The sequence below is a fragment of the Varroa jacobsoni genome, unplaced genomic scaffold (genome assembly GCF_002532875.2).
Source record: "Varroa jacobsoni isolate VJ856 unplaced genomic scaffold, vjacob_1.0 scaffold_669, whole genome shotgun sequence".
Classification (NCBI taxonomy): domain Eukaryota; kingdom Metazoa; phylum Arthropoda; class Arachnida; order Mesostigmata; family Varroidae; genus Varroa; species Varroa jacobsoni.
The window spans coordinates 1-9,730 of record NW_019213571.1 but is presented as its reverse complement, the minus strand read 5'-3'; the positions used below and the strand labels follow the sequence as shown (position 1 = coordinate 9,730).

Here is a 9,730-nt window from a genome sequence, read left to right as displayed (position 1 = left end):
TACACTCACTTACGTAGAAGCTGATTCGTTTTGAATGGTTGATTCAGAGAGTCTTCGTATCCCAGACCCGTCCGTACTTGCACTGTTGCTACCTCTGGCTGTGTGTTCCGATACTACTACTTCCCTCCTACTCTCGCGACCAACGCTTTAATAGCCATAACGCTGACACACATGGACGCACAGACTCTTTACGAGGAATACAGGCGGAAGTTGTGTCCGACGACCACCGTTAACGTGGATTGCTCCTTGCCTGTAGTGCCGCTTTATCATACGTCGTCACGGGCCTAACTTCAGCTGCTGGGACTGATCTAAGCTACTTAATGTTTCTTAAACGCATCCCGCCAAAATTGGAAATGATTTGAAAAGGGAAAGGCAAGCCACGTATGGCGTGTTACCCATTCGTACTTTACAACTGGTAAAACCGGTCAAATGCTCCATAACCGGACATTTTGAAATTGTGTCTGATATTAAAAATAATGTCTGTCGACGCAATGTACCTCGCAACAGAATACTTGACAGTTGGTCCTTGTTGTTAAAACTCTAGCTGGTTCAACTGATGCCCTAACTGGTTTTATTAGATGCACTATAATAATCAATAGCCAACGGACACTCACAGGTCAAGTTAAGATGCGTTGTTTATCTGGCCAGCACGCTGTTATTTCAAACATCAGCTGAAAATGCGTAGCCATATTCAGGTATATGAGATGACGCTGCTGGTATCAGTAGGTCTATGGGTCTACCCCCGAGAACCCCGGAAACCGAGGCATAACTCTTATTACATTATTAATTACAACAGACTCTTCTCTATCTATAGATCTAATTGAATAAGCGAGATAAAATGGGTATGACTTACATAGGATACAATCTTTTTTTACGGGCAAACGCCTGTCTCTCTAACGAGCATCTCGAGTACAGATCGGTAACCATAAAAAGCAGATCCGCACAATATATAGACATTCTAAGTGCAAACGCTGAGTCTAGATCAGAAGATCATGAGGAGAAGACACAACATTATTGCTAGGGAAATACGTTAATTGGACGTTCCAGAACGACCATCTTCACAACAAAACAAATACAGAACTAATAGCTCGACCAGATCGAATAGTCTCTGAACTCGAGGATGGGCAGTCTATTAAGTGGCAGCTTTTCGTGTTACCGTCGAAAAAAAATTTCATTTATTTCTTTACATCGTGACAGATGTTTCTCTGTGGCTGACGACTATAAGCAATTTGTTAGAAATTTAATTCAATTTAAAAACTTTAAATTTCCAGATAGTTACTACCTTCCAAAGGATATTTGTAACCCCATATAGATTTGCTATTCTTGTTTGTTTTTTTTTTCTATTTTATGGTTTTCTTGTTGCTGAACTAACTTGACAGCTACGAGCTTAGTGCTCAGTGCTAACAGAGAAGCCATCGCTTCGTAAAGGCTTTCATGTATATAACTTAGATACCATACCGTTGTTAAAAGCTTTCAACTTTACCAATGAAATCATAGACGTCTGCCCTACGCTATACGTGCAGGGATTTAGATTACTGCTATCAACTTCTATTAGTAGAGACATGCTCTATAAATCATGAGTTGCTTGGGCTGATTGACTGATGAAGAACTGCGGGGCAAATATGGTAGCGAAAAGTAATTGAAAACAATGTCTAGTGCCATATAAGAATTAGTCTTAGCGAAAAGCAAAAGATGTAGCATCTTGCATATGCTCACATGAACCCGCCATATATATATATATATATATATATATACTATCCATTCGAATACTTTTTAGACGCTAAATATAAATACCAAGATGAAACCTACGCTTACATTTTAGATAACTCATGTACGATAGTCGGGTTGTATTAGTTAATGATCTTCCTATATGTATTCGCTTGATGCGGTCAGTATGTGCGTGTACGTGCATACTTGGTCGATCATTCCGCCATTGGACTTTTAATATGCATCTCACTCTAATTTAGCTGATCCAGGTTCCCCTTGAAAATCAGCTGTCGAGGTCCAGTGGTGGCCAATAGATATGTTTTTCATCATGTGGTCGCACTTTTCGTTTGTTGGCACTCGACTACCGTTGGCGCACAATTGTGCCATCAGCAACAATACATCATGTAGTTTGGGAGCTGTAGTTGGCCCCATTCAGTGCCCTTTTATCATTCGTAATGTCGTTCTCTAAAAATACGAAGTGATCTGACAGCTCAGCTGAATAGTGACTAGCTGGTGAGCAAGAAATTAGAGGTTGTATATAAACCAATCAAGTTCCTGTAATTTGAAGTTGATGTAATAAGTCATAATAGTACAAACGGCGAAACTGCTGAAAATCGATCAAAACGGCTTAAAAAGCCATTTTGCGCCTAGGTTAATATAGAAATCAACGGCCGTTTTCCGGCTCAAATTTGTGATTACGTATTAGATCGTTGGGAAAAGCTTCCGCATCTTTTCACCTTTTGATCCTTTTGGATACTTTGAGTTCCTGCATCTTTGTTTTTTTAGCTTGCTACAGGTATAAAATTTAATTCCGTCGAAATTATTTGCACGCGCACCTATTTACATCTAACCGTATCGCATAATGGATGGTTTCCATTAAGAGGTTAGTATGGAAAGAACATTTGGTAAGTGAAGCTCATATCCCAAGTTAAAACTAGACAGTCTCAAAAGGATGTGTCCGCCTGTTTCTCGATTTCAGTATTAAGAAGTCGGGTGTTCTTCGGGAACTCGATTTGTACATTTATTCGGACGCGCGCGAGCGAATTGCGTGCACTCGACTGATCGATCATGCCGAAACCATCTGCGCCGTCTAACGATCGATGTCCTCACCGATGAGCTCGTGCAGATTATATTAAATCGAGCTCGAATTTTTCAGGAAACCTAGATATCCAGATCACACTATATATATGTGTATATATAGCACAAAAGTAGCACATTATATATATATATAATGTGCTACTTTTGGATCTTACACGTATGATATATGTTTCGGAAGAGAAGTTCCCACAAATTAACTAATGAGCTCTAGGCAAACACGCCAAAGAATTGGCCCAGTCTCCAGGAGAAGCGGTCGGATATCTTGGTGAGTCGCTAGAAATTTGACTTCATTGGGAAGATTTTCGTTTATTGAAGAGGTCATCAGTCCTTTTTTCTTTTTTAGTTTCAAATAGAATGGCCACCTGATTTCGACAAGTGAACCCACTGTGGTTTTTCTTATCGGGTTATTTACTCAGTTTTACTTTATGGATTTTCTATTACATAACTAAGTACACGCTGCCGATGGTTTAGGCAATTATAATCATTCTAGTTACTTTTGTGCCATTTCAGTGTCCGTGTATACGCACGACTACCTGCACACTGTGCACGTCCCAGATTCTCGATATCTGCTAATGACAGTCTGACAAGTATCAACCAACCACTCATCAATATTCTAGTATTATTTTTTTTAATTATTGCAGGGCAACGCCACCAGCGAAAACGCTAAAGCGCAACAGAGCAGAGTCTATCAAGAAGCCATTACCAAATCTCCGCAGATTCATGCCCCTGTAATTATATCACTAAAAAAGATCGTGGACCAAGGCTGAAATAACACCTTTCTTCTACCATATTTCCAGACAATGATAAATCGATTTCACCAGCGGCGATTTTCCTTCGTGCAACAGAGAGAGGGTAAATCAGAAAACAGAAAGCCCCCAATGATTATCTTCGTCTTTTCGCTAGCGCGTACTCGAAAATTTATATAAATTTTTATATACACACACTTTATTTCAGTCAAATAGTTTCACACTGCCATTGGACCCACCCGCAGAATGGAAAATATGACAACAACGTTGATTGCTTCCATAGGAGGTAAGCTTAATGAAGAAGAATGGTACAGGCAAATACATGTAATTCAAAGTATTTATATTGTAGATACAAATTGGTCAGATAGAGAACAGTTCAGTAATTAGAGACTAGCAAATGGTTAGCTGAAATACAGCTACAAATTCCTTATCGGTAATGGAAAGGATCTTCAAGCGTGCCCCATTCCATACTGCCTATCCATATTTTCTACATTTGTGCTATGGTTATATATTTTACGTTAGCTTTCCTATTGTCGAGAAAGCGAAGATCATTTTTGCAAAATTGCTTTAATTGTAATTTACTAACACTGGACGATATACCGAGGAGGCTCTATCATTGTCGTTCTAGGCGTTACTTTTATTGTTAGTTTCATTTAAGTTAACTGAGTACCAGGATTAAGGAATATATTAAGATGGCAAGAACTTCTTGGGTAACGTTATGCTTGGAGAGGACAATTGGGCCTTGCTCGCCATACCTGTCACGCTCCGAAAATTGATCTTGTCAGGATCCCATGTATCGCGAAAGGCTGAAACATCAATTATCACCCTTCTAGTTTTGTTCTTGCAGTGAATATGTAATGCATTATGTGTTCGGTGATTCAGCATGAAATAGAAAAAACGTCGGTCTCGTGTCTTAAAGTGGCCTTCCTTTAGAACGGTGCGATGTTTTGGGTTTGGCAAAAGCTTGGAATCGAGTCTTGGGAGCAACTTATCTCGAAGTACACAGTTATTCGCGTTTAAATTTGACTATACATAAACATTTTCTTCTTATTTATTTCGATAAAATTAGGTAGATAAATTGGATGACAGATGGTGAAAAGCCTGATTTTACCGGAATCGAAAGAAATGTTTGCTTCTCTTTTCCCTTGCGTTCCATGAGTAGCCTAGTTTTCATCAAAATGTAACTCGTAGTAAAAAATGACCTTTTTAGTCACATTGGCGAAAATGTACAGTTGTAATATTCTATGATGTATGCTTGGTGAAGGAGTTCGGTACGGCTTGTTGAGCACCGATCCACTGAATATCTGTTAAATTAGTAAACAAAGCTAAATTACCCCTACTGCATGACCACACAGGGCAAGATCCACAGTGGTAAAAAATGTAGATATCAAATAATTGAACCCCAGCTCAATCTTTTCGATAATGTCGCACACTGCGTTGAGCGGTAAGAATGTTAGATCTTTCTTGACCTTCGAAAAGGTTCAAATGATAGAGTCTGTATCTGCAAACGCTCGAGTTTCCCGTGGCCGTCACATTATTCGGAAATTAATCGCTTATTTTTCGTGAATTTTTTCTAGGTTTTCTATGACTGCGATGCATTTTATAATAAGTGCTGACAATGACGATTGACAAACTCTGCTATTATTGTGAAGACCACCCCATACCGAGTGACGTAGCGTGCAGAACGTAGGAGGTTGCTTTTGGGTTTTGAACACAGTTCAGGTTATGTACATTGGAAAAATAAATGCCCGGTCGAAATCGATGGATAGCTCTATCTATTCTGTAATATTTATAGTTTGCATTGATTATAAATGGCAATGTGAGGACAATATCACGCAGAACGGAGGTAATAGAGTAATAGAACGCGGAGACCATATAGAAATTGTGACACTTGTTGGACCTATTTCGAAGATAAGCCTTGATGTATGTTCCGTGTACGTTGAAAAGTGTACGATAGAACGTCATTTTCTTAGTAAAAGAATATGATTTGATTGCAATTTTACTATCTAGTTTTAGATGTCTTCATTGGCCCTTGTTCGTTTTCTATTGTCTAAGGTTCTTGAAGATATTCGACATAAAAACATAATAAAGAAAGAGGGACAAAGCAACAGTTCATTGATGCTTTTATCCATAATCATTTATTTAATCTAGCTCACAATGTTTTGTAGCACTATAATGGTATATAATATAATATATAATGGTAAGAACCAAGTTAATTTGTGCCGTATACCAGTGTACCTCTATTCTGCCTCCAGCACATACAGCTTCAAACCTATACCTCAGTGCCCTTCACTGTTGCCATATTAATCCACTGGTTTTTGTATTGTGCTTTGTGAAATGTATAAGGACCACAAATACAATCAGTGCAGCCTTACGACAATTTTACCTAGTCTCAAATTTAATGCCGCCACACTCAGCTGAGCGTTGGCGAACAGACGACTAAGGAAGTTAACACTTTGAGAGATCAAGCCTGTCGAAGGTCTAAGCAGCCCATCTTTCATCCGGTAACCTCATAGGACGAGGACCTAGCATAAAGGAAACGTCAAGCAGAGCTACAGGGGGTAACCATCAAATTATGAAAATATATAAACTGGAGTAGGTTGCACCGTGGGCTTGCCGTTCAGGGATCAACTTGGTAGCAAAGCACTAGTATTCGTCCTTCACGACTACAAATGCTGATAAACATATTTGCAAATCTTTTTACTGTTTCCTTCGTAAAAGTGCGGATCAGCGAGATTAGTATTAGTTGTCGTACCTGTTTCCTTTGTGCATATTTGATATTTAACTGAATACTATTACTTATAAAAGAGTCACAGCTTTGAGCTAGATATTAACTATTGTGATGGCATACTCGTTTCGATACTCAACAGGTTGTTTCCTTTCTATTTTTGAAAAATATCAAAGATGATCCCAAGATCAATACGGATCGACTTCTCTCAATAGGTTTAATGGAAGCGTATTTGCCACGAAAATTGACTCTAGATATATTTCCAGAGCAAATCAGCTCAAAAATATCTTCAGAATTTTATCTCGCGCTACTTTGCCTTACCGATCTGCCCGATGATGTATACAATCAGATATTTAAGATACAAGAAATATCAATAAGCATCCCTAAAAATGCTGTATGTAAAGGATATTATTCATCAGCAATGGTTATTTGATCGAAAACGGCTAATTAACTGATGTATATCTATATAAAGATACCCAACAGAAAAATTTAACGCTTGCATTTGGAGATGCGCTAGAGACATCGAATGTTGGCGTCCAGCGGTGGCTTCGGCCTCTCAGCATGCGCGTCGTTCCTGTACAGGTGCAATCGTGACTAGAATGAAGATGCTTGTTTCCGTTCACTTTCAGTATCAACAAACGTTTTTTATTTATTTGGTTGCAAGCTTTCGGGATGCCGATGCCGATGTACAGAACGAGAAGGCCGCTCTTCGACCGATTTCGAGAAAAGCTAACCTCTATCTTGACAACTTCCTGGAAAACTTTTGGGAGTTTCTACGTCGTACATAGTATTACTGACTTCCCGTGCTGATCATTAATAAGCAACACTGTTTTGTGATTAGGACCTGGTCAAAACCTATTCGTTACCGCATCAGTTGATCGATAAAAAAAATCTTGACTTATATATGGCTGCAGGTAGGAGGAGGAAAAAAACTATCAAGCTATAAGTGAAGCCATGTGTTAGCATCTATTAGCAACCGCTATTTCGATTTAAGGAAATTGTCGAACGAAACTGTTTATTTTATTATAATGAAGAAAAACCGGCTTTTTGCCGAAACAAAAATGGGCCCTTAGAAAACCTATCCGTAGATCTGAATAAAGATAGGTCTACACAACAAGGACGAGAACATTGAAGAAAACATAGAGAGCGAATGCCGAGCTATCGTCGGCCGAACGAGCACACTATACGACATTTCTACGGAATAATTCACGTGATTGACCGTCGTCCTGTGACATGTTGCTTATATATTACTGGGTCTACCTTGTTAGTCCTGTTTACAGAACTGTTAGTTTAACCATAATGTGTTCTGTTGGCAAAGGTGTCCATCTACATTATAGGCCAGTTGAAGCCTAATAAGCCAAGCTATGAATCAGGCCCTTAAACTGTTAGCTGGTGTTTTTTGTAACCGCTACCTTTATAGTTCGCATGTTTTGCTAAAGCCTCTCAGTCCAATGAATGGTTCATCGATAAATGAAAAAATACCAGGCGTTCATTGGCCTTCCACGCTCGTAGCAAGGGGTACGTGGTGCGATAATCGTCGTCTCGTTAATGCTCGTCGAGGGCATCGTGGCTCATCTGTTATACGTTTTATGTCATGTTTTTCTCTTATGCTCACGTGTTATGTTTTTTAAAAGATGTAAAAAAAAATCTAATTTAATCTGTGCTTTTTAGACGGCTGCCTGTAAAAGTTTTAAACGTAAAAATGATAGCGTAAATAATAGAATTGTTGTCGCGTTATACATACGATTTATAAAGCATATATGTATATGATATGCTGGTTGGACAAAGTTGTTTAGTTCAGCTAATTACACTCGGTCTAATGTCTGGATTTCTTAGGATGTTTCCAGAAGCAATTCGTTGTCCTTAGTGGACTAGGAATCTTCTCTAGGTACGGCAGGGCAATGATAAAGGAGTTCGTTGGGGCAAAAGCCAGTTAAGGATGACACGCAGTAGAATCTTATGAGGAAACTGCTTGACATTCGTGGCATCTCTTCGGGTCGATAGTACGAGAGGTAAAATGCGTTTTCGGTCTACCGCTCCTTTACGGCCTTTGATAATGTATGGATTTTTAATTTCTATTAGGTATATTCATCAAAGTGACAGATATACAAGTGCCCGTTATTACAATACTATCAGAAAGCAGACCAGCAGGCTGTAAGTTGAAATGTTCAACTGCTGCTTAACTTTACTTGGAAGACGAGAAGCGTCAAAGGGGTGACATGGCAGAAATGGAGACTCGTTTGTGATGGTAGTTTTAATACTGCCTTGACAACGATGACAAGTATGGTTTAGTGACTAGCCAAACAATCGGACGGGTAACAAGCACTTCGAGTTGAGGTCGGCTTGATTCACTCTAGCGATACTAACAAATAGTGGCTACTACCTTGATCAAATTTAAGCGATACTATCTCATACAGTTAAGAGCCTGAAAAGAGAGCCCCTCGAAAAAGGATACCCATAGGATATTTACACACACAAATTAACCATCATATATTTATTGCCCTGAACACTATACGAGATAACAAATAAACGAAATAGGTAAGTTGTCTGTGTGTTCAATAGATGTAGATGTGGTTGATTTTTGCTGATTCACAAGATGAAATCGACATAGATCGTTGTGATTCACTTATATATCTCCGTGATAGCTTAGTACATAACGTATTTGTATGGGAACGCCTGCTGGTCTAAACACATTTCGCATTATTAAGTAACTATATTATGAAACTATAATACAGAACTCGGATCGTTTTTGCTTTCTAATTACCATAATTTGGAAACAAGAATATTTTCTAGGTAAACATTTTGTTTCGTAGTAGGGCATCGTAAACTACGCCATTTGAAAGAAGTTTATCGTAGAAAGGAAAGGATGATAGCGAAAGTTACCTAGTCAAACCTCTCCAGAGTTTAGAAAACGATGCCACACGTATCTTCCCCGCCATTCGCCATTGGTCCTCGAAGCTGCATTGAGATAAACTTACTTGTTTTTATTACAGAGGCATATTTCGACTTAATACGTGTCAAGTACATAACGTTCTTGTTAATGATAATAGTCGCCTACGATCCATAGCCAGTCATTGGTGATTTAAGTGTACTGACCAGTTAAGTTAGTTAAATAAGTAATGTTCTGCATACTTTTTTTACTCGGCGAAAATTTATACTGAGCAACACATGCTTCTCGAAAGTTGTGCTTAGTTTTTTGTTTTGGTTAAGCTGTTGCCAGTCTTTGAACTTGGTGATACTGATCGGCTTTTAGACAATGCACTAAATACTAATAGGGCGTCCGTTGTTGAAAACCATCCCGTATCTAATTGAATATTATAGGTAAATGACAACCGAGAGTGCTTTGTGTACATATATTCACTGACAGTGTAAACCGAAACCCATAAAGGCCATGCACGATAAAACATTGTTCGGATTAAGCTAGCTGCCACAGGCTTTCTAACGCTATATA

The 9,730-nt window shown here is 38.8% G+C and overlaps 1 long non-coding RNA gene across 1 annotated transcript; it reads left to right on the top strand.

Moving 5' to 3' along the window:
• Window positions 1-2,023: 2,023 nt before the first annotated feature.
• On the top strand, window positions 2,024-5,666 carry LOC111262497 (uncharacterized). Its single transcript, XR_002681650.2, has 4 exons — window positions 2,024-2,220; window positions 2,687-3,070; window positions 3,316-3,837; window positions 5,129-5,666. It is a non-coding gene; the product is annotated as an uncharacterized LOC111262497 (long non-coding RNA).
• Window positions 5,667-9,730: the final 4,064 nt, after the last annotated feature.